The sequence below is a fragment of the Natrix helvetica genome (assembly GCF_964273705.1).
Source record: "Natrix helvetica genome assembly, chromosome: 7".
NCBI lineage: Eukaryota > Metazoa > Chordata > Lepidosauria > Squamata > Natricidae > Natrix > Natrix helvetica.
The window spans coordinates 8,713,912-8,737,882 of NC_138558.1; the positions used below are offsets into that span (position 1 = coordinate 8,713,912).

The window sequence follows — 23,971 nt, forward strand, 5'->3', positions numbered from 1 at the left end:
CTTAACGGGTTGTGGGGCTGTCACAACATGTCTGCAGGTGGCTGGTAAGGCCTATACGGGGACAGACACACATACATACATATACCGTGTTTCCCTGAAAATAAGACAGGGTCTTATTTTTTTGACCCACAAAATAAGCACTTGGCCTTATTTTCGGGAAACTTATTATTTTTGAAGTCCGGGAGGCCCCTTAACCTCGGCCTGCGGCTCCAGAGAGGGCTGGAAGTTTTGTTTCTGACACACTCTTTGGGCCTGCAGCCGTTTTTGCAGCCGCCACTAAAAGGGACATGATAGCTAGGGTTTGTGGGAGTGGACTCCGCAAGGATGGCAGGTGCATGCGGGCCTTGGGGCATGTTCCCCCGCCCCCAGGAAATGGTGGGGATCGGCTGTGCATGCATTTAAATATTATAGGGGAGGGCGTTTTTTCGGGGGAGGGCTTATTTTAGCACATGCGCTCAAAAGTCCGATTGGGCTTATTATCCGGGGAGGTCTTATTTTCAGGGAAACAGTGTGTGTGTGTGTGTGTGTATGGACCGGTGTATGTACAATATGTATATCTATCATATGCGTCACTGTTTGGAGTGTTGAGATGCCCAGACAATTTTCTAAAAAAGCATGCTTATTAAATTTGAAGCAAAGCAAAACCATTGCACCCACTTCCCTGCAATGCAATGTCATGGGCAGCCTTGTGAAATAAGGAAGCAATTGTTTAGATTGGCTCATAAAATGTAGATTTCTGCCATTTGCCGAGATGACTCATCCCTGCTATAAAGGGCATCTCTTTAAGATGCTGTAGAGATGCGTCTCAATTAGTAGGCCATTCCAACACTTGCTCAGGTTCTCCTACTCAGGAAGGTAAACCTTTCAAACTCCCTAGGATTGACATTTTCAGGCTGGATCCGACAGACAATTTTAGGTGAGTGGTTAGAGCTGTGATGGCAAACTTATGGCGCGCATGCCACAGGTGGCCCGCGGAGCCATATCAGTGGGCACGTCAGCTCAGCTCCAGTGCGCGCACCAGCCAGCTAATTTTCGGACCTTCTGGGCTCACCAGAAGTCATGAAACAGGCTGTTTTTGGCCTCTGGAGGGGTGGGGAAGGCCGTTTTCACTCTCCCCGGGCTCCTAGAAAGGCTCTGGAGCCTGGGGAGAGCGAAAAACGGGCATTCCGGTCTGACTGTGTTGGCAAACAAGCCGTTTTCAGCCTCCGGAGGGCCTCCGGGTGGGTGGGGAAGGCAGTTTTCGCCCTCCCCAGGCTCCTAAAAAGCGAGAGGGCAAAAAACAGGTCCACCCCCACGGGGGGTGCCGCATGTATGGGTGCATAGAATTATGGGTGTGGGCACATGCATGCACAACCCCCCGCACTGCCCCCACTTTTGGCACACAATGGCAAAAAGGTTAGCCATCACTGGGTTCCAGCAACATTCCTCAGCCATGGCAGCTTTCAAGATGGGTGGACTTCAATCCCAGAATTCCATCGGCCAATATATGGTTAGAGACTGAAACCGAACGCTGCCAATCACAACTTTCCCATGGGCCTACAGGTAGTCCTCGACCTATGATCACAATTCAGCCCAAAATCTCTGTTGCTCAGCAAGGCGGTTGTGAAGTGAGCTTTTCCCCCATTTTACAACCTTTCTTGCCGCAGCTGTTAAGTGAATCACTGCAGTTGCTAAGTGGAACCTGGCTTCCTCATTTACTTTGCTTGTCAGAAGATCACAAAAGGGGATCCCCATGGCCTCGGGACACTGCAACCGTCGTAAGTATGAGTCATTTTGGCAAGAGTATGAACTGTGACCACATGGCCACAGGGATGCTGCAGCTGTTGTGGTCCGCCGGCAGCCTGCGGAGCTGGCAGCAAAGTCGGACAGTGAGAAGGTTGGGGAACATGGGCCAGTTCTGGAGGAACTGGGAAGGGCTCTGCATGGAGGCATAGTGGGGGTCAGGGTCATCTGGTAGTTATGTGCTGCTTCCGGAGCCTCCAGAGCCTGGCATCAGCAAGGCAGAGGAACAGGGGGAGCCTGTTCCCAGTGTGTGCATGCACAGAACTGCCAGAAGGCCATAACAGTTGAGACAAAAGGAGCGACTTGGGAGCAAGGCTTGGAGATGACTGGCCCATCCCATGGGACATAAAGGAGGAGCAAACAGACGTGAGCTTTTGCAGGAAGCAACTTTGTTCGTTTTGTTCTGTTTAAACTCTGAGGCTCTGTTTGACTCTGCTCCGTTTGGCCTTGTAAAAGTAATTGGAAATTAGGTCTTTGGCAGCGTTTCAAGGGTGCTTATCATCCTTACCCTGAAAGACTGTGGCAGACTTCTGTCGGACTCTTCACAAACTGTTTGTGAATCATTACGGGCCGTGAATGAACATAATTCACATCTTTAAATTTTAAAATGGGGTTTGGGGACTAAATGTCTTGAGTTTTACGGTCTCAGGAAGTCTAGGTCAGAACAGCACCGGTTGTAAGTGTGAAAAACGATCACGTCACTTTTTTCAGGGCCGTTGTCACTTCGAATGGTCACTAAATGAACTGTTGTAAGTCGAGGACTTCCTGTGTTGATTTGCAAGGAAGATTTTCCTTTTCTTTTCCCCCCTGAATTCTGGGAATTGAAATCCACGCATCTTAAAATTGTCAAAGTTGGGAAACACTGTCTGCCACAAGGAAAAGTTTTACATCTTTTAAAGCAAATGCCAGAAGCTATTTTTCAGTTCTCACAAAGTAAAAATTTGTGTCTGTTGACAATCACTGTGGTAGTGAATCTACTAACAAAGTGGCAGCTGTATATGGGCCTCTCCTCAGGAAACTCAATAAAAAAGCCAATACTTTCGGTGTAAAATACTTTTTTTTTTACAATTAATATAAAAGCATAGCTTTTATTTTCTTGTCCATAAACGCTGGCTTCCTTTGGACGTCTACTCATCACACTCAGAATATAATCAAAGCGGCTAGTAATTGTATAAACCCAGATTGGGTTACGTGACAGTAACCAAATTCACCGGCACACCAGGCTGCAATATTAAAAATGAGCCTAGGTTTAGATATCAAAAACAATGCACCAAACGAAACCATTTGCAAAAAGTGCTTTCGGCGCAGATGGCTTTTAAAAATAATTGCGCGCATTAATGAACATGGCAAACAGCCACAGCGTAATAGCCAGCGCACACATTTTGTAGACGAGTTGCCCTGGGTTCAATTGCCTGGCACGGCCTCTTTTAAAAGACAAAAGAACAAGACTTCGTTCTTACTAGCCAAAATAGTGGCCCAATATGAAGCTAAATGGTCCAAGGATCGGAGTTAGTGCTAGCCGCTAAAGGGGTCCATTCTAACCAAAAGGATCAACCGGTGCTCAGCATAGAAATCCAAATTTAAGCAATATAAACAGATGGTTGTCCAGCTTGTGTGTTGTTGGAATGTGTTCTTGGGAAATCTTTCCTAATATCCAACACAAGAAGAATTAGGTCAACTGTGGCCTTTTCAAATGCCAGGACCAATTCATGATTTTGTCGTCATGCATGAAAATTAACATGTGCCTGATTTATTTTTTCCATATAAAGGAAGCTGCACCTCACTGGTTAGATGGCATACCACCGATATCTGAATGTAGATCTTTTTAACATTCACATTTTCTTGCAGTTTTTAATCTAGGTCAGTGATGGCTAACCTTTTTGTTGTCACATGCCGAAAAGCATGCGTATGCACCCGCACCCATAATGTAATGCACATACAAACCTCCCGTGCATGCAAATGCGCCCCGGCCTCCATCACCCATTTTTGGCTTCAGGAGCAGAAAACCTTCTTGGGCTTATTATCCAGGGAGGTTTTATTTTCAAAGAAGCAGGGTACATGACTTTGAACAAATTGCATTTAATGCCATGTGCAAGTAGCCCTCAATATATGGTCAATATATGGAGACTGTTAAATGAAGCATTTCCCTTCACGATCTCCCCATATCTGCTGTCGCCAATGAATCGTTAAATGAATATGGGAGTCATTAAGCAAAGCACAGGGTACCCTCAGGAGTGGGGGGGGTTGCCTCTAAGGCCTCCCCCATCCCGTGAGACAACCCATGCTCTGCTTCCTGAGACATGGGTCGTAAGTAGCTTCTGTTGTAGCTCTGAACATTTGCTAGGTGACCAGTCATAAAATAAGGAGTATCTGAACCAGAAAAAGGCTGAATTTTGAAAGATGGAACATTTTAATCTCATTTTTGGGATGGACATGAATCTAAACACAGAGCTGCCACTGAAGGGGGGGAGGGAATCCTCACCCACTCATACAAAATATTAACGTTCACTCAAGAGATTTTACGCTGTCATTTCTGTGAGCCAATAATGGGCCGAGGAGGAGGAAAAAATGTGCTGAGCGTGTTTTAAATGTTATGCGAGGAGGCTGCAAAAAATATGTTCCACAAGGGCTGCAATTTTTAAGAACAGCCCTACAGCTTGGATTATAGCTAATTCTGCTCTTTGGCCGAATAGTTTGCAGAGCACCTCTTTCTTCCGCTAGTTTCTTCTTCAATCTCTTCTTCCTGGGTCTTAATTTAGGGTAGCCCACCAATGAAACTGAACCTTGGAAGAATCAGGACAGATGAAAAGGAAATATGCTTTTTACACAATGTCTAAGTGAACATTGGCATTTGCTATCAGATGTGCTTCAATCAATCAATCAATCAGAAAACAGCTGGAATAGACCTTGGAGGTCTTCTAATCCAATCCCCTGCTCAAGCAGGAGACCCTCAATTAGGGGTGTCAAACTCAAGGCCCAGGGGCTGGATCCGACCCACGGGGAGTTAGATCTGGCCCATGGGCTGCCCTGGAAACAGCAAAGGGCTGGCCCTCAATCACATGGATCCTCCCGGCTTCAAAATGGCGCCGCGTGGCCAGAAACAAAGGGCGCTGCTTTTAAAAAGCGTTTGCAAGCGGCTTGTGCTCCAAGGAGCTGCCGCGCGCCCTAACCGCCAGTTTCTTTGCCTCCTGCCTCCTTCCGATGCCGCTGTGGCCGTACTCTCGCTCATGGCCTCTCCGCTGCTTCGGGCCACGTGGAAGCGCGCAGGTGCTCCGTGGCGCTTGAAGAAGCCATGATTCGCCGCTCAACCCGAGGGGAGCGGCAGAGCGCTCCTGCGCCTGTAGAGCCTCCACGGCAAGGCTTGCCTCAGAGAGGCTTGTGCCCTTGGTTTCCTGGCTTGTCCAGCAGTAATCCTCACTGAGTGACCCTGGTCTCACTCAGTGGCCTGGGCAGCGTGCCGCCCCAGAGGGCTTGTGGCAGTCCATTAACCCGCCGGGGGTTAGTCCAGTTCGGAGGAGACAAAATCGTAATTCCAATTATTTTTCTTCCTTTTTCTTTTCAAGATCCAGAATGGTCAACCGTCCAGTTGAGGGACTGAGTCGATAACTGGGCAGTACCTGGTGACCAGGGTGTATCCCAAAGAGCTTATCTGACTCAGTCCAATCAACGAGAGGACAAGGTCAACCCCATCCTGGATACTCCTCCCCCTCACTATGGAGAACAGCAAAGGGCTGGCCCTCAGTGCCAGTGAAAACGGAGCTCCGTTTTTTCTGGCAGAGGGTTGCAGGAGGCCATCGCAGCCTAAAACGGAGCTCCCGAGGGCTGCACTTCTTAGCTCCATTTTTTGATGGCAGAGGGTTGCAGAAGGCCAATGCAGCCAAAACAGAGCTTGGGAGCCTGTTTTTGCTGGCAGAGCACTTGGGCCACCACAGGCACCACTGACATGAGTGACGTTGAGCTGCCCAGCCCACCCCGGCTGTCCACCCAAAGTCAAATTACAACCCTGATGTGGCTCACAACAAAATCGAGTTTGACACCCCTGCCCTAGATTATTCCGAATAAATAGTCGTCCTTACTAAAAACTTCCAGTGTTGGAGCACCCACAGCTTCTGGAGACAAGCCATTCCACTGTTCTCACTGTTAGGAAGTTTCTCCTTAATTCCAGGTTGCTTTTCTCCTTGATTAGTTTCCACCCATTGCTTCTTGTTCTAACCTCAGGTGCTTTGGAGAATAGCTGGACTCCCTCTTCTTTGTGGCAGCCCCTCAAAATTGGAATACTGCTATCATGTCAACTCTAGTCCTTCTTTTCACTAGACTAGCTACACCAGGGGTCTGCAACCCGGCGGCTCCGGAGCTGCACGTGGCTCTTTCATCCCTCTGCTGCGGCTTCCTGTCACTCGCAACTGCCAATGTGCAATACCTCCCAGATTTACTGAGGTTTTCCACCCATCTTTTTTTTCAGAGTTCAAAACATTTTTGTTGCATGTAGAAATAAAAATTTATTTTTTCTGTAGCAGTTCATTGATTTCATAAATGCAACGCACTGTAGTTTTTATACGTAGCATAAAGGTAAAAAAATAAACAAATGCAGTGCTATCTTCAAATTAGATGTCAAAAGGATTTTGTGGCTCCCAGTGTTTTATTTTCTGTGGAAGATGGGTCCAAATGGCTCTTTTGAGTGTTTTAAGGTTGCCGACCCTTGAACTATACCCAGTTCCTGCAACCATTCTTATGTTTTATGAAACACATGGAGAATGAGTGGAGGGACTGTAGACATCCTAAGGGTGGTCACAGGTAGACTTTGAGTTACGATGGATCCCCCCAAAAAGATACATCTCAAGATTCACAGTTCCAATAATCCCCTGCTGGGTCACGTGTTTGCATTTTGGGTGCTTGGCAACCAGTCCACATTTACAGAAATTAATGTCATACGCAAAGGATCAAGACCATACCTTAAGTTGCAATTCAAACATGTAACTTAAGTTCAATACTAAATTGGCACTAGATACAACAACATCCAAGTGAAATTGGACTTGGATGTTTGTGGCAATGTAACAACTCTAAGCTGATGGCATGCTTGATTCCACCCCTTAGCTCTGCCTGTTTGTCTGCTACATGTTTAGCCCGGAGACATCAAGATGGCATTACAGATGCCTCCGGGTATCTAAAGAATTGTCATGCGGAAAGCAGGGAGAAATTGTTTTAACATTGTTCCAGAAGATAAAGGAGTTTAAATTGCAAGTACATTTTTGCTGGACACCAGAAGAACATTCCTAACATTCGTTCAACCATGAAATATCCTTAAGAGATGGTGGACTCCAGTTCACAGGAGGACTTCAAACGGAGACTTACTGGCCATCTGCCATTTCTGTACTGGGTTGGGTATCATATTCTTTTAGATAACTTCTAACCTTTGCATTCTTCGCTTCTATGATTACAGCTCAGAACTCATCTTCCCTCCTCCACAAAACAAAACTACTACATGACTTTGAACAGATTGCATTTAATGTCATGTACAGGTAGTCCTCGAGATACGACTGTAATGGGGCTTGCCCATTATGGTATCGTATCGCCGGGCCACTAAAGGAAGCATATCGATGAACGATTCCTCCCCCCCCCCAATTGCTGCTCTCCCCAATGAATTGTTCAATGAACATGTGGGACATTAAGTGAAGCACAAGTGTTGTGGCCCACCAGCAGCCAGCAGAGCTGGCAGCAGATCCGGAGAGTGAGGAGGTTGGGGAGGAACATGGGCCAGTCCTGGAGTCTGGAGAAGGCTCGGATGAGGGCTCTGTGTCGGAGGCAGAGAGGGGGCCGTTTGACAGTTATCAGCTGTCTTCGGAGTCGGACAGCAGGCAGAAGAACAGCTGGAGTCTGATCCCAATGTGCACACGCGCAGAGTTGCCAGATGAAGGGAACAGTTAAGGAACAAGGGGTAACTTGGGAGTAAGGCCACAGGTGGACGGTGAATGGTCCCTCCCAGAGGGAATAAAAGAGGAGCGAAAGGGGAGTGGAGTTTGCAGGAGACAATGAGTTCATTCCTGCATTCTTGCCAAGTATTGTGGCGTCTGAACAATATCGCCCTGGCCACTCTCCAAGCCTGAGAAAAGATCGGTAATTGTGAACTATCTTGAAAGACTGTGGGAGAGGAAAGACTTTGCCTGAGAGGAATTCACTGTAAATTCAGTTTCAGTTTCAGTTTATTAAATTTATAAACCGCCCCCTCTCCCCGAAGGATGAACCCCTTTTATGCTCCACCACTAGCATAAAAGGGGTTTAGGACTCGGCTTTGTACTGCTGGAGAAGCCTAGGTCAGAACAACAGGGTTCCCGGGGGGGGAGGGGGGGGAGGCCCTGGGAGGCATAGCATAGGCATCGACTGGCCTGCCCCACACCTCCCAAGGCCTCCCATGATCCTCATGAGACAATCCATGGTACACTTCCCCACAGACCTTTCCCCACTTTCACTGGATCCCCACTGGCCTTAGGCCCAATTCCCATCCCAGCATGGGAAGAAAAGGCTTATGGAGACCTACTGGGGGAGGAGATAAGCGGAGGGGGGGAGGAACTACAGCATCCCTGAGGTCAGTTGTAAGGGTGAACAACTGCAGGGGCCAATTAAGTTAGGGACCAGGTTTTGAGGAGGGGGATCTGCCGTACCTTCTAACAGCTATTAAGCAACGTTAAGGACTGTATGTACCTGTAGAACCCAATTTTTCCTTAGAGATCTATCTCTAACTAATAAATTAATCAAGAAGAGATTCAACCTAAAGCTAAGAAAACATTTCCTGACAGTGTGAACAATTAATCAGCGGAACGACTTGCCACCAGATATTGTGAGTGCTCCATCACTAGACGTTTTCAAGAAGAGACCGGATAGACACTTATCTCAAATGGTATAGGGTAGTGATGACGAACCTTTTCGGCACTGTTGTCCGGAAACTTTCAGTGTGCACACTCATCGGTGCCGCGCTCCAGGAAAGCCGAACTTCCAGGTTCTAGCGTGCATGCCCGCCTGATGATCAGGTAGCCATGCACAAGCCGGCTTGTGGCACTGCCGCACATGTGAAGGGATCGTGCTCTGGAAAAGCAGAGTTCTTCCCGGTTCTGCCGCGCCTGCGCATCTGACAATCAGCTGACCATGCGCACACCGGTTTTCGGCACTGCCGCATGTGCGAAGGACAGCTGATCGCCACATGCGCCAGAAACCCAGAAGAAAAACAGACAAGGCCGCAGATGCCAGGCAACACGGCTTCGCGTGCCACTTTGGGCACACGTGCCATAAGTTCGCCATCACGGGTATAGGGTGTCCTGCTCGAGCAGCGGTTTGGACTAGAAGACCTCCAAGATCCCTTCCAACTCCGTTATTCTGTTATCTACCCACCACTGGCAACATAGGGAAGATAGTCCCTGCCACAGAGATCCAAGGCTAGAAATCATGAATAGTGAAATAATGAATAGAATCAAAACCACGTGAAGCTACAGCTTTAGAAAGCCTTAGGAAGGCCACACCTGGAATACTGCATCCCGTTTTGGACATCACAGTACAAAAATACGTTGAGACTTTGGGAAAAGTGCAAAAAAAAGAGCAACTAAGATGATTAAAGGCCTAGAGGCAAAAAACATACAAAGAATAGTTGCAGGACTTAAAACTTGGGTATGGCCAGACTAGAGAAAATAAGGACTGGGAGGGACATGATAGCACAGGGGTGTCCAAACTTGGCAACTTTAACACTTGTGGACTTCAACTTGCAGAATTCCCCAGCCAGCTCTGCTGGCTGGGGAATTCTGGGAGTTGAAGTCCACAAGTCTTAAAGTTGCCAAGTTTGGACACCCCTGTGATAGCAGTATTCCAGTATCTGAGGGAGCTGCCATAAAGAAGAGGAGACAGGTTGCGCATGCAATTAAATATTTTTGGGGAGGGCTTATTTTAAGCACATGCGCTCAAAATCCCGATTGGGCTTATTATCTGGGGAGGTCTTATTTTCGGGGAAACAGGGTATATGCTGATCTACATCTGCCCACCAACCATCAGGGAACTGGGTTTACATTTAGACTAGAATCATTATCGTAACTTATCACCGCAGACTCAAGTCTGAACTGGATTGAGTTGCTATTTAGCAAATTCATGGAATGCAGCTGAGAGTTTAAGTGGGCATACAAATGCAGATTGGTCTGGGCTTCACTTATCCCTTAACAGTCCAGCAAATATTTAACATGGGATTGGAAAATTCCCAGACATCTTTTAGTTACCCTGGTTACATACTTGGCCATAATAACAAACACCTGGATCTACAGGGCTATCTATTTTTCAACCAAGATTGACCTCTCCACCACTAGCATAAAATTATGAGTGGTCCTCCATTTTGCTGGGACTAGGGTTAGCCACAAGGGACGCAGTGGCTCAGGGGGCTAAGATGCTGAGCTTGTCGATCAGAAAGGTTGGCCCTTCGGCGGTTCGAATCCCTAGTGCCGTGTAACTGAGTGAGCTCCTGTTACTTGTCCCAGCTTCTGCCAACCTAGCAGTTCAAAAGCATGTAAAAATGCAAGTAGAAAAATAGGAACCACCTTTGGTGGGAAGGTAACAGCGTTCCGTGCGCCTTTGGCGTTTAATCATGCCAGCCACATGACCACGGAGACGTCTTTGGACAGCGCTGGCTCTTCGGCTTTAAAACGGAGATGAGCACCGCCCCCTAGAGTCGGAAACAACTAGCACATATGTGCGAGGGAAACCTTTACCTTAGGGTTAGCCACAAATCCTGGTTTTTTTTTTTTTGCAGTAGCATCAATGCTCCTTTATATCCTCATCTACTCTTACTTTGTTAGGCGTCAGAAATCCTAACGCTTTAAGAGGGTTTTGGAATTACAGAATGTCATCACTTGTTTATTTATTTTTTACTGTCATTTAATTTGGGACGATTGTTTGTTCTTACGTAATTTTACTTGCACCACTGATATTTTATCATTCTGATGATAACCCTTTGAGAATCTCTTGACTGCGGCAAGTGAGAAATTGCCAGAATGAATAAGTGAGTAAATGTTTGGAAGATTAAATATTTTGTTCTCGTATAGGTTTACAGCTGCCTGACAAATGGTCAAAGGATAATCTTTCAGGATACATTTTCATACTTGGCAATATACTGAGAGAAAGAGAATCTTTAAATTTTTCCCTTCTCCCCTGTCTCTCTCTCTCTACATACATACATACATACAGTATATATTACTGGAGAGAAAAAAGGGAGGGAGGGAAGAAATATGTGTGGATGTGAGGGAGGATGGAAGAAAAGGAAGGAAGGAAGGAAAATGTGTGGATGGTAGTGAGGGCGGAAGAAATGGATGGATGGGTGGAAGGAAGGAACATGTGTGGATGGATGGGAAGGAGGGAGGGAGGGAGGAAGAGTGTGGATGGGAGGGAGGGAGGAAAAAATTGGATGGATGGATGGAAGGAAGGGAAGATGTGTGGATGTGAGGGAGGGGGAAAGAAGGAGGGTACTGCAGAACTACAGGGATGTTTTCTCTCTAAGATTAAACGTTGAAACACCATATACTTTATATTACAAGAATTATATAATTCTTTTAGAACTGCTGAAAACCAGAAGGAACATGGGGAAAGAAGAATTTGTGAATATCAATCTTGGAGCAAACCTGGCCAAGCAAAAGGCTTTGTTTACCTAGCCTACAGGTTGCAGACTACTGCAGAGACACAACAGGAGGTATTTCAGGTTGAACAGAAAGAGAACAGACTGAGGGGAGGAGTATCCAGGATAGGATGAGAGGACAATGTCAACCCATCCTGGATACTCCTCCCCCACTATGAGAAGAGGTGTATCAGGTAAGTACCAACGCCCTATTTCTGGCTGATTTTGCAGACACCTTCACAGCCAGAGCTTCTGAACTGATACTAAAGAATTGGGAGTGTAATACCGGGAAGTCCTTGACTTACAACTGTTTGTTTAGCGACCGTTCAAAGTTCATTTTTATCATGTGACCACGAGGATGCTGCAACCATTGTTAAGTGTGAGAAACGATCACAAGCCACTTTTCCGGGGCCACTGTAACATCAAGCAGTCCCTAAACGAATGGCTGAAAGTACTACCTGTATAAATCACACACACACACACTTACAACAACCTGCTTTTCTTCTCTTGCTCCACACAAGTTATTCAGCAATTTTTGCCATTTTGCACAATTTGTCTCGATGCTCCCAGTCGCAGGAAGGAACATGAGTTTTTGCTAACTTCAAAGTTTCCTCACCAAATACTAATATGTGGTCACCACCCACGTATATGAGATTTCAACAGTCGTTTTCAGGCAATTTCTAGATTTACGGCGAAGGAAAACGGTACACCTCTCTGAAGAAGCGTCTGGGAGGCTGTGGTAAATGTTGATCATCAAAAGATCAAAACATTGACAGACTCCATGAATGGAAGGCTTATGACTGTTAACTGAAAAGAGAGCATGGCTATATTGGCTACTGATTGTTATTTTTTTTAGATGTCTGCAATGTTTATTTGTATATTTTGAGTTGTTTGCTTATTATTTTCACTTTTAACAGATGAAAACAAACAAGTGAGATGGGAATTTTTTTGTTTTTCTATAGTTGCCCAGTATTTCTGCACACTAATAAGTTGCCAATAAATTGTACACCCAAAAGCTTTTACTTTCAGTTTCTTAAATGTTCAGGGTTTGAGGTTTATTAAAGTTTTGGATTGACCGAGCACTGTAGTTGTTCAATAATAAAATCAATCCTCAAAAATACAACTTGACGCACCTTTTTCCCCTCAAAAAAAGAGGCTGAAAATCTGGGTGCGTCTAATACACTGAATACAGTATTTTCTGCCCCCTTCACCAAAATGGCAGTGCATAGCCTTTAGGAGGCTTTCCGAGCACTCCTGGGGGCTGGGGAGGGCAGAAATGAGCAAAAGATTGGCCTATTTTTTCTCAATTTTGTCCCCCTCCAGTCCCCAGGAGCACTCTATAAGCTTCCTAAAGGCTATCCATTCTTTTTTCTTTTTCAAAAAACAGGCCGTTTTTGGGAGGTAGGCAGAGTGCAAAAACTTTTTTTTTAATTTGCCTCTTCAAAACTTTGATGTGTCTTATACTCCCGAGCATCTTATACTCTGAAAAATATGGTAATCTGTTTCAATTGCTCCCCTCAGGAGACAGCCATAGGGCATTGAATGCCAAAACAACTAGACTCAAAGACAGTATGTTTCCCTCATGCCATCACTCTGCTGAACACCTAATTCCCACAACACTCTCTTAGGCCTAAGAAATTTACCCATGCAGTAGGTTGTATTGCTATAACCACCTTTCTCATTTCTCATGTACCTCATTATGCTCTCCTATTGGTATCTTATCTTATCCTTTATCGCTTGTTTGTATTTTAGGATTAATGATTGTGACCGTGATTTATGATCTATGACCTATCACTTTGTTGTTGGAGCCGCATGTGGCTCTTTCACCCCTCTGCTGTGGCTCCCTGTCGCCAGTCGGCATCACAATTTTGAGAGAACTTCCAATTTGGAGAGGGGGAGCAGGGCACACCAGGAGAGACTATGGCAAGGGGTGGGTTTTCCGGTCAGTTCCACAATTGAGAGGGCTTTCGGTTAGCATAGATAGAGGAAAAAGAAGGCCACACTCGGAGGAGACTTTATCGTTGCGGAATTGGACTTCTGGCCAGCTCCAGAATGTAATGGGGGGGGGGGGCGCTTCCGGTTAAGATCTATGTGGGTTGTCGACCCCTGTTGTAGGTAGATACACCAGGATGAACTGGAGACAAATTCCTTTTGGGTTCAATCAAACTAGGCCAATAAGGAATTTAATTCAATAAGTGCCAGAAACTTTGGGAGAGGAGAGGTTGCTAGTGAATCCAGAGCAGGGGTCTCCAACATTGGCAACTTTAAGACATGTGGACTTCCCAGAATTCCTCAGCCAGCAAAGCTGACTGAGGAAAACTGGGAGTTGAAGTCCATAAGTCTTAAAAGTTGCCAACGTTGGAGACCCCTGATCCAGAGGGCCAGAGAATTGTATGCATTTTCTATAGTCTTGTGAGGAACACACCACTCGCAAAAGAAATGTGTCGGTGCCAGCTCTTTTCTCCATTGTGAACTTTGCGAGAATTGGTGCAAACCAATGAATGCTCAGGATAAACGCTTCAGGGCAAACATTTCAGTTGCTCTTTCCTCTCCTTGAAACTTCACGCAAATAAACAGAATGTTTGGCATCCAAAGATCAGTTTTGGCAACAAGGCCTCAGCCCCAGCCAGGAGTTTTCTTTTTTTAGTTCATATTTGGCCGAGGCTTACGCATGTCACTCAACACCAGTGCAATAAGATCTCTTGACCGGTTGGCCCAGATCCATGCAGATTGTGGTCACTGGCAACGTCCAGCCCCTGACACACCCCTCGCGCCTGCCCACTTGTGCCACAAACTGTGTCAAACATATACAGCAGTGCACTTTTTCAAGAGGAGTGGCTCCCATCTGCAAATGTCCTTTGCTCCCGGCTAGTTGCACAAGACTGTACTGTTGATTAAAAGGTTTAAGGAAAGCAGCGCAGCTTTGCAAAAGCTGGTTTTGGGAGTTTTTTTCCTGGAAGAGAGACAAACCAGAGATGCCAAAGCAAGACCACCATTTAAACCATGGTTCGCACCTCCCGGGCAATTGCTGCAGTGAGGTGCATCCAATCCGGGAAATGCAGCTCTGTGTATTTTTTTGCAAGACTATGCTAGGCTGTGACGTCACAGAAAGAAAAGAAAGAGAAGGAAAGAAGGATGGAAAAGAAAGAAAAAAGAGAAAGAAAAGAAAGAAAAAATAAAGAGAAAGGAAAGGAGGGAGGGAAGGAAAAAAGAAAGCGAAGGAAAGAAAGAAGGAAAGAGAAAAGAGAGAAAGAAAAAATAGAGAAAGGAAGGGAGGGGGGAGGGAAGGAAAGAGAAGGAAAAGAAAGAAAGAAAGAATATAATAAGGAAGGGATGAAGGGAAGAAAAATTTAAAGAGAAAGAAAAGGACTGAAAGAAAAAAATTGAGAAAGGAAAGAAAGAAGGAATGAAGGAAAGAGAAAGAAAGAAAAGGAAAAGAAAGACAGACAGAAAGAAAACAAAGAGAAAAGGAGGGAACTGGACATAAACAAGGAAACTGAATCTCAGCAGCAGCAGCAGGATGGGGTTTAAAATAAAATGCAAACCGCCTTATTTTTATTTTTTTCAAACGCTTTCGTTCCCCTGCAGGAGTTCTGCAGAAATCCTTCAAATGGCCTCGGTGCAAAAAAAGGAAAAAAGGACTCCTAAATCTCATCCCAGGCAGGCGGGCCAAGTTGAGCAGGTCATTTAAAAAATAAAAAGCATTGGAGAGAAACGATCCGAAGCGTCATCTTTGCACAGTCACTTTTGCCCCGTTGCAAGTCCCGTGCGTTGCACTTGGGGGGGGGGGGGGGCGATCTGCTTACCCGCCCCCCGTCCCATCCCCAAACAATCCCGCCTTAATTCCCAGGGCCCGTCGCCTTCCCGGTTCCCATTGCAATAGTCAGTATAATAAAGGCACCTTTTGCAACCCTCCCGCCGGCCGTTTCTAGGGCACAAAGCTCGGCGCTCGCAACACACTTGACTAGGATGTTCCCCGGGTCCCCGCATGCATTTTATACGTAAACAACAACACCACCACAAAAGGAGTGTTTTGACACCCCCCAGCCTTGCTTTTAAAAGCGTGTTCCCTCCCCCCCCAAAATAACCCAAAGCAACGGCGCATAGGGAAAGCAATCTCCTTATTGCAAAAAATAAAATAAAATGCAAGGTTACTTTCGTGCAAAATAAAACCACAACTCTTGCACACACACACACACACATACAAAAAGGCCTCCCAAACTCAACGGCGGCCTAGATTTGCAAATACGGGTGTTTTGCAAAACAGGCCTCTCGGGCCGTCCAGGATGCAAAGGTGCAAATCCAGGCCCGAAATTAAAACAACACAAAAAAAGTGCATTTAAAAAAACGGAGAATGTCAGGAAGGAAACAAATCCGTTTGCAAAGCGATGCGTCCCCGCATTGCATTTCGCGGAGCGAAATAAAATAAAAAGCAGAGTTCCGGATCGGCTTCCTATATCTACAACCTCATCTGCAAACAAATAAAATAAAAACCTAAGCAAATCAATTATTTATTTATTTTAAATGAAATACCCCACTTGCCATCGGCCGAAAAAAAGCCAACCAGGAAGGATTGATTTAGGGAAAACTCCTCTAACTTGCAATAAATAATAATAACAACAACGTCAATGGTATTTGACTGAGTTTCATGTTTAATGAATAAAGTATATAATAATGTCAATAGTATTTGTAATGCATTTTTGAATGTTCAGTTGACTTGAGTTTCATGCTTAATGATTAAAGTATATAATAATTAATAATAATAGCCAATGGTATTTGTGATGCATTTTTGGATGTTCAGTTGATTGAGTTTCATGTTTAATGATTGAAGTATATAATAATTAATAATAGTCAATGGTATTTGTGATGCATTTTTGAGGGTTCAGTTGACTGAGCTTCATGTTTAATGAATGAAGTATATAATAAAGTATATCATCATCATCATCATCATCATCATCCCCAACAATACATATTTATGGGCGTCCAGCAATGCTCACCTTCTTTCCTGCAAAGCGGTAAAAAATCTCCGTTGCAACCGGCCGGCATTCGGTCCATTAAACTAGCATGATGGATGTTGGTTCCCACCAAGGCCCAAGCTGGCTTGTTTCTTTGTTACTTTCCTGCTTGCTCCATCTTAGGAGACCCGGGAGAAAGAGAGGAGGAGGAGGAGGGATTCATTTCTCCATGGTGGGTGTGGAGGGGGGGCGCTTAGTTGTCGTTGGGGGGGGCGGAGGATCGCGATTTCTTTGGGGGGGTTGGAAAGACGAATTGGGGAGGGGATCCCCCCCCAAAGGCTGAGTTTGCAAAGCAGCGGCGTTTCCTCCGGGGTTGCAATGGCAGCTCCCGCCGCCTTTGCTGCTGCTGCTGCTGCCTGGGAGCCGCCAGCAAAGTGGGTGCAAACAGAAGAAAGAAAGAAAAGGGGGGGAGGTAGAGAAAAAAAAAGAGGGGAGGGGAAAAAAGGGGTGGAAAGCAAAAAAAAAAAAAAAACGAGAGGCAGAGAGAAGCGGAGCGCAGAGCAAGCCGCTTCCCGGGAAGGGGGGGGAGAGCAGGGGAGGGAAAGAAGAGCCGGCAGTAGGCGGCTCTACCTCCTTCTCCTCCCCCCCTCCCGCAGGGAGCTCTGCCTGCTGCTTTGGCTCCGCCTCCTCACCCCCCCCTTCGCAGGGAGCTCTGCCTGCTGCTGGCTCCTCCTCCGCCTACTGAATGTTGGGCGGGCGAGCGGAGGAGGAGGAGGAGGAAGGGCCGCGCGCAGGGCCGCGGGAACGCGCAGGGCTTTTTTTTTTCTTTTTTCCCCCTACCCGGCCGCCTGGAAGGGGTGCGGGCGCGGCCCAGGCCAAGATGTAGCACACACACACACACACAAAAACACAACAAACACACACACACACACACACACCCCTTTGGCTTGGCTTTTGAGGCGCGCTTCTGGGAATGTTTGTAAGCTCAGGTTTCCTCAAATTGGTGCTTTTTTCAAGAGACAAACTGGGCTTTCTTTGTTTTTCTTTCAAGATGTTTCGCTTCTCTCATCCCAAGAAGCTTCTTCAGTTCTGCTGAGGAAGGATAAGATAGGATAATAACTTTATTGACACTTTGAATGTACACTGAGAGGCATGTCAGAAAGGAGGAAGAAGATATTTCGCTTCTATTGAAGAAGGAAGGTTTTTATCTTCTTATCCAAGAAGCTTCTTCAGTTCGGTTGAGGAGGAAGATGTTTCATTTCTCTTGAGGAAGATGTTTTGCTTCTCATCCAAGAAGCTTCTTCAGTTTTGCTGAGGAAGAATAGAATAGAATAGAATAGAATAGAATAACTTTATTGACACCGAATGTACCCTAAGAGGCATGTCAGAAAGGAGGAAGAAGAAAGGAGGAAGATGTTTCGCTTCTCTTGAGGAAGAAGGTGTTTTCCTTCTCATCCAAGAAGCTTCTTCAGTTCTGTTGAGGAAGAAGGAGTCCCAAAGGTGCTTTTTCAGGAGGCAACTGGACTTCCTTAACCAGGAAGGAATGGAACAGGATACTGGGGAATGGAAGGAATGAAACTCCTGTCAGAGCTGAAGAAGCTTCTTGGGTGAGAGAGGCGAAACATCTTCAAAAGAAAAAAAAACAAGAAAGTCCAGTTGCCTCCTGAAAAAGCACCTTTGGGACAACTATGACCTGGATGACTCGGAATCTCTACAGACTTGAAGAAGATGATTTGCTTCTCTTGAGGAAGAAGATGTTTCCCTTCTCATCCAAGAAGCTTCTTCAGTTCTGTTGAGGAAAAAGATTGGCTTCTATTAAGGAAGAAGATGATTCCCTTCTCATCCAAGAAGCTTCTTCAGTTCTGTTGAGGAAGAATAACATGTTTTGCTTCTCCTGAGTGGGAGGACGTTTCACTTCTCATCCAAGAAGCTTCTTCAATTCTGTTGAGAAAGAAGATGATGTTTTGCTTCTCTTGAGGAAGAAGATGTTTTCTTCTCATTCAAGAAACTTCAAAGTTCTGACTGGATGGTGGAGCAGGAAATGGAAGGATTAGTTCTGGCATTAGTTTTGCCAGAGACCAATGTCTCTATATCACACAGACCAACCTCTTATGTTGAATGCAGATAATTCCATTCTGATCCAGTCAGAAACACAATGCATATATAACTAATATTTTATATGTAATATAAATGACAAGCAGAGGTGTAAGACACTCTGATTCACAAGCTGAAGAGATGAGATTATGTTTGCAGAAAAATCCAAAGGCAACCCATGTTTTTACATTTGTTCTTACATTTCAGACATATTAAATCAAGATAGGAAAAATGATTCATTGCATAAGAACAGAAACATGAGTTCAGTGTATACATCTAATAAAAGCACTTGTAGAGAAGAGGCTACAGGTAGTCCTCGACTTAAGACCACAATTGAGCCCAAGGTTTATATTGCTAAGTAGATATTTATTAAGTGAGTTTTGCCCCATTGTACAACCTTTCTTGCCACGGTTGTTAAGTGAATCACTGCAGTTGATAGGTTAGTAAAAGGATTATTAAGTGAATCTGGCTTCCCGCAAAAGGGGATCACATGACCCCGGGACACTGCAACTGTCATAAATATGAGTCATTTGCCAAGCGTCTGAATTTTTGATCCCGTGAACATGGGGATGCTGCAATGATTGTAAGTGTAAAAAATGGTCATAGATCACTTTTTCAGTACTGTTGTAACTTTGAATGGTCACTAAATGAACTGTAGTAAGTCAAGGACTACCTGTACAAACTGTAGAATAATCAGCCAAATGTACAGGATAATGAACGGTGACTGAATGGTTGTAAGTCAAGGACTACCTGTATATAGCCATTTGTCCAAAATGTGTTGGGTCTCCTGCTTGAGCAGAGGGTTAATTAGAAAACCCATAAGGTCCCTTCCAACTCTTTTATTCTATACTAGCTGATAACCCGCCATTGCCCGGGTATTTATTTATAGTGGGAAAATGTCCAGACCAAATGTAATTTCTAATGTTGGATTTTCCCCCTTACCAGAGGGAGCCCCATTGTGAAGCTGTTACCATGGCAACCCCACTGTGCTGTGCAGTAGAAGCCATTTTACGGCAGTACAGTAGAAGTCATTTTAAGACACAACAGGCTGTATTTTAACAGAACACACACTGCGAGGGGTTTTAGGGGGTGTCTTACCCCCACAATATTTGTTTTCAGAGATTAAGTCATCTGTGTACCAAGTTTGATTGCTTGAGGTATTTCAGAGTTATGCTGGAACACACACACACACACACACACACACACACACATATGTTGTATATGGTGCTTTTACAAAATGCATATTTTTGAAAGGCCCAACCAAAGCATTACAGATAGTCCTCAACTTATGACCACAATTGAACCCAAAATTTATGTTGCCATGTGAGACATTTGTTTAATGAGTTTTCCCCCCATTTTACGACCTAGAGTTGTTAAGTGAACCACTGCAGTTGTTAAGTTATTAGCATGGTTATTAAGTGAATCTGGCTTCCCCATTGACTGCTTGTCAGAAGGTCATAAAAGGTGACCACATGATCCCAAGAAACTGCAAATGTCATAAATATGAGTCAAAAGTTGCTGAGTGCCTGAATTTTGACCCTGTGGCCATTGGGATGCCACAATGGTCATAAATGTGAAAAATGGTCATAAGTCACATTTATCAGTGATGTTGTAACTTTGAACGTCCCATTAAAAGAACTCTTGTAAGTCAAGGACTACCTGTATTTAGGACTAATGAGTAGAAATTGGTCAAGGGATCGCATTATACTATTAACTGGGAAGAGAATTCAGATTGTCAGAGTCTTTCATCTCTATTGTTACATTATGAAACTGTTTGTATTGAAAAGGCCCTTATTTAGGGTACTAGAAAAAGGAAAGTTTTGACTTTTTGGCAGAGTAGAATATGCTCATAACATACAACGTCTATTTTTTGCTTTTACATAATAATATATACTACCCTATCTCTATAACAACAAACTTATCTAAGCAGCAAAACCCAAAACCAAAGTCCCTTTTTTTTCCACCTCAAGCCCACGTTTGTTCATCCAGGCCCCAGCGGAAGGATCAGAAGTAGGAAACCATCAACTGCAGGCTGAGACTTGTTTGGGTTGTAAATCTCCCTTCCTGCTCACAGTTCACAGGAAGACCAGGACTGCGCATGCACAGGAGTGACGAGTCAAGAGAAAAATAGGGGGGCAGGGAGGCAACAGTGGATCCAAGCTGCTTCAGTTTCATCTGATGTTAAAGCTGAATTCATTGAACAGAACCAACCCAGGATATGAATGAATGAATGAAACCCTTGCTTTGATTGGAGGCATTTGCCTGCAAGGTTGCTCTGATTCCAAATGCTTTGAATTTGCCCAGTGAAATAAGATAGATGATAGATAGATAGATAGATAGATAGATAGATAGATAGATAGATAGATAGATAGATAGATAGATGATAGATAGATAGATAGATAGATGATAGATAGATAGATAGATAGATGATAGATGATAGATAGATAGATAGATAGATAGATAGATAGATAGATAGATAGATAGATAGATAGATGATAGATAGATGATGATAGATAGATGATAGATAGATAGATAGATAGATAGATAGATAGATGATAGATAGATAGATGATAGATAGATAGATAGTCTAGCTGTGGCATTTGTGTTGATTGTTGGTTTATCAGTCTGAGTTCAAAAACAATTCTGATTTTTACAGTTCTGATTTGTGTGTTCAAATGCTTTCAGTGGCAGTTCCAGATTTAAAAGCTACCGTATTTTTCAGAGTATAAGACGCACCGGAGTATAAGACGCACCAAGATTTTGAAGAGGCACATTTTTAAAAAAAAGTTTTTGCACTCTGCAAACCTCTCCCAAAAGGCCTGTTTTTCGTGAAAACGGACCTGTTGTTTTTTTTTTTTTTCAAAAAAAGGGCATGAATAGCCCTTAGGAGGCTTGTAGAGTGTTCCAGCGAGGGTGGGGGACCAAAACGAGCAAAAAATGGCCCGTTTTTTTGGGAAATGGGCCCATTTTTTGTCAAAAGAAAGGGCATTAGGAAGCTTATAGAGTGCTCCTGGGGGCTGGGGGGGCAAAATAGTCCATTTTTTGCTCGTTTCTGCCCTTCCCAGCCCCCAGGAGCTCTCTGAAAGTCTCCTATAAGCTATGCACAGCCATTTTGGTGAAGGGGCGGAGTTTCAGGAGGCAAAAAAATGCTGTATTCAGTGTGTAAGACGCACCCAGATTTTCAGCCTCTTTTTTGAGGAAAAAAGGTGACTCTTATACTCTGAAAAATATGGTAAGTTGATTTTAATTTTTCTGAAAACAAGAAAAAATATAGAATTATTTTATGTCTTAAGAAAAAAGATTCACTTCGCTAAACTGGGCGGGTTAGGGGCCAGCTTGTGACCCAACCGGCCCGGGGGCCACAAGTTTGACACCCCTGCTATAATGTAAACATATGCAAGTAAACCTCCCTATATAACTATAATTGTGACTGTAAAATCCATTACTAAGCAAAGTGTTTGTTAAATGAGTTGCTCTTGATTTTATAACCTTGCTTTGTCATTAAACAAAGCATGCAGTTGTTAAGCAAATAATCCTGCCATTAAGCATCCCGCTTATCCCTTTTGACCTCACTTGTTAGAAACCTAGCAGGAAGATTGCAAAGGTGATTGTGTGAACCCAGGAGGCTATTTATTTATTTGTTTGTTTGTTTGTTTGTTTGTTTGTTTGTTTCGATTTATCAGTCGCCCCCTCTCCGCAAAGGGACTCGGGGCGACGTACAATTAAATCAAAAATACAAGTGTGGCATGGAGGAGGTGACATCAATATTTAACAGTCAATACAAGTGAGAGCCACTAGGTTAAAATAAATAGCAATAAATTAAAACAGTTAAAACAATTTTTAAAAACCCCAAATTTACGTTTAAAATATTAAAATATTAAAATTGCCAGGGAGGTTAGAAGGTTCTAGTTAAGCCAGGCCGGCTAGTTGGAACAGGTGGGTCTTGAGTTTCGTGCGGAAGGAGCGGAGATCGGTCGTTGTCCTGATATCTGGGGGGAGGTCATTCAATAGTTACCACACGTCATAAAAAATGCACTTTGCCAAGTGGCCAGATTTGATCATGTGACTGTGGGGATGCTGTGAGGGTCATGAGTGTGAGGACCGGATATAAGCCACTTTTTTCAGTGCCATTGTAACTTTGGTTACTAAATGAATGGGTGTAAGTTAAGAAGTACCTGTATTCTCTCCTATTGAAAATGTATTGTATTCCATTCCACTTCCTTTCAGCCCAACCTACCTCACAGGGTTTTTGTGGGAAGAAACTGCTATGTATACCACCTTGACTTTTGTGCAATTACTATCCTGCTCTCAGCCCCCTAGGCCTCTGATATTATATTATTTCTCAGGTGTGAAAAACCTGTCAGGCAAAAAAAAAAAAGAATTAACAATGCATGCAATCAGATTTTAAACCGCCTAGAGATGGTTTCGGTGACACTGCTTCAGATATTGGATTCTCGCCTTGCATAACACATCTAATTCTAGTGTCATTTAGTGTTGAGAAAGGATTGACAAACTATCATTTGGGCCAGATCAAATTTGAATAGGGAAGATAATAATAATAATAATAATAATAATAATAATAATAATAATAATAATAATAATAATAATAATAATAATAATAATAATAATAATAATAATAATAATAATAATTTAAAATGCAGAAGTGACCATCATATATCGCTGGGTTTCAGTCAAGCACAAAGGATACAGAGACAGCCATTCAGGTTGATGCAGAGTTTAGATTTCATCTCATTTAGCAATTTTTTTTCAATGTGGGTGGAAACGTGACTCTTTTCTTTTAACCAGTCTGGCTAGTGGACAATGCCAGAGGGCACTGAACTACTGGTTGCAATACCTGCAGCGCATCCAAGAAATGGAAAAGAGGGAGCTGCAAAACAGAAAGGAGAGGAAGGGGGGGGACACCAAGATAATGTAACAAGCTCCAATTAAACCTCAAGCTTCATCTTTCAATTTCTGGTGAAGAACTTCCCTACTAAATGTATTTCACAGCACAGCCCTTTCTTTCCACCTCCTAGTTAATGTGCTAGGGACCCATCTTTGAGTCGGCCTCAAACAAAGCTGGCCTAAGACAGATTGTCTCCCTTGCCAAATCCTTCTTTGTCTTTGTTTGCACCATCTGTTCTGAGCCGTTGCTGAGTGATGCAGCCCTGATCTCTGCATGTCACACACTTTCTCCTCGGGCTTTGCTGCAGAACTGGACACGGTATTCCATTCCTAGGCACTTAACTTACCCTCATGCATTTAGGTATGAGCGTCACCTTAAAAAGGCAAAACAGGGAGAAAATCAACTTGTTTGATACTCTGGTGCTGGAGCAGGCTCCTGCGTATTTCTTGGCCAGCAAAGGTGACAAACAAGCAAGTATTGGAGCATCAGATGTCACTGGAAGAAAAAAATGCATCTCACTTATTTTGGCCATTGTCATGTGGAGGAATTCACTAGAGAAAGCAACTATGTTTGGAAGAATTAGCGGTAAAAGGCCAC

The 23,971-nt window shown here is 44.2% G+C and overlaps 1 protein-coding gene across 1 annotated transcript in view; it reads right to left on the reverse strand.

Moving 5' to 3' along the window:
• CCNI (cyclin I) overlaps positions 1–16,953 on the reverse strand; it is a 57,829-nt gene extending 40,876 nt beyond the window's left edge. The window contains exon 1 of the mRNA XM_081960426.1: positions 16,417–16,953. The gene's annotated coding sequence lies outside the window, so the exon portion shown is untranslated. The remainder of the gene's footprint in view (positions 1–16,416) is intronic.
• Positions 16,954–23,971: the final 7,018 nt, after the last annotated feature.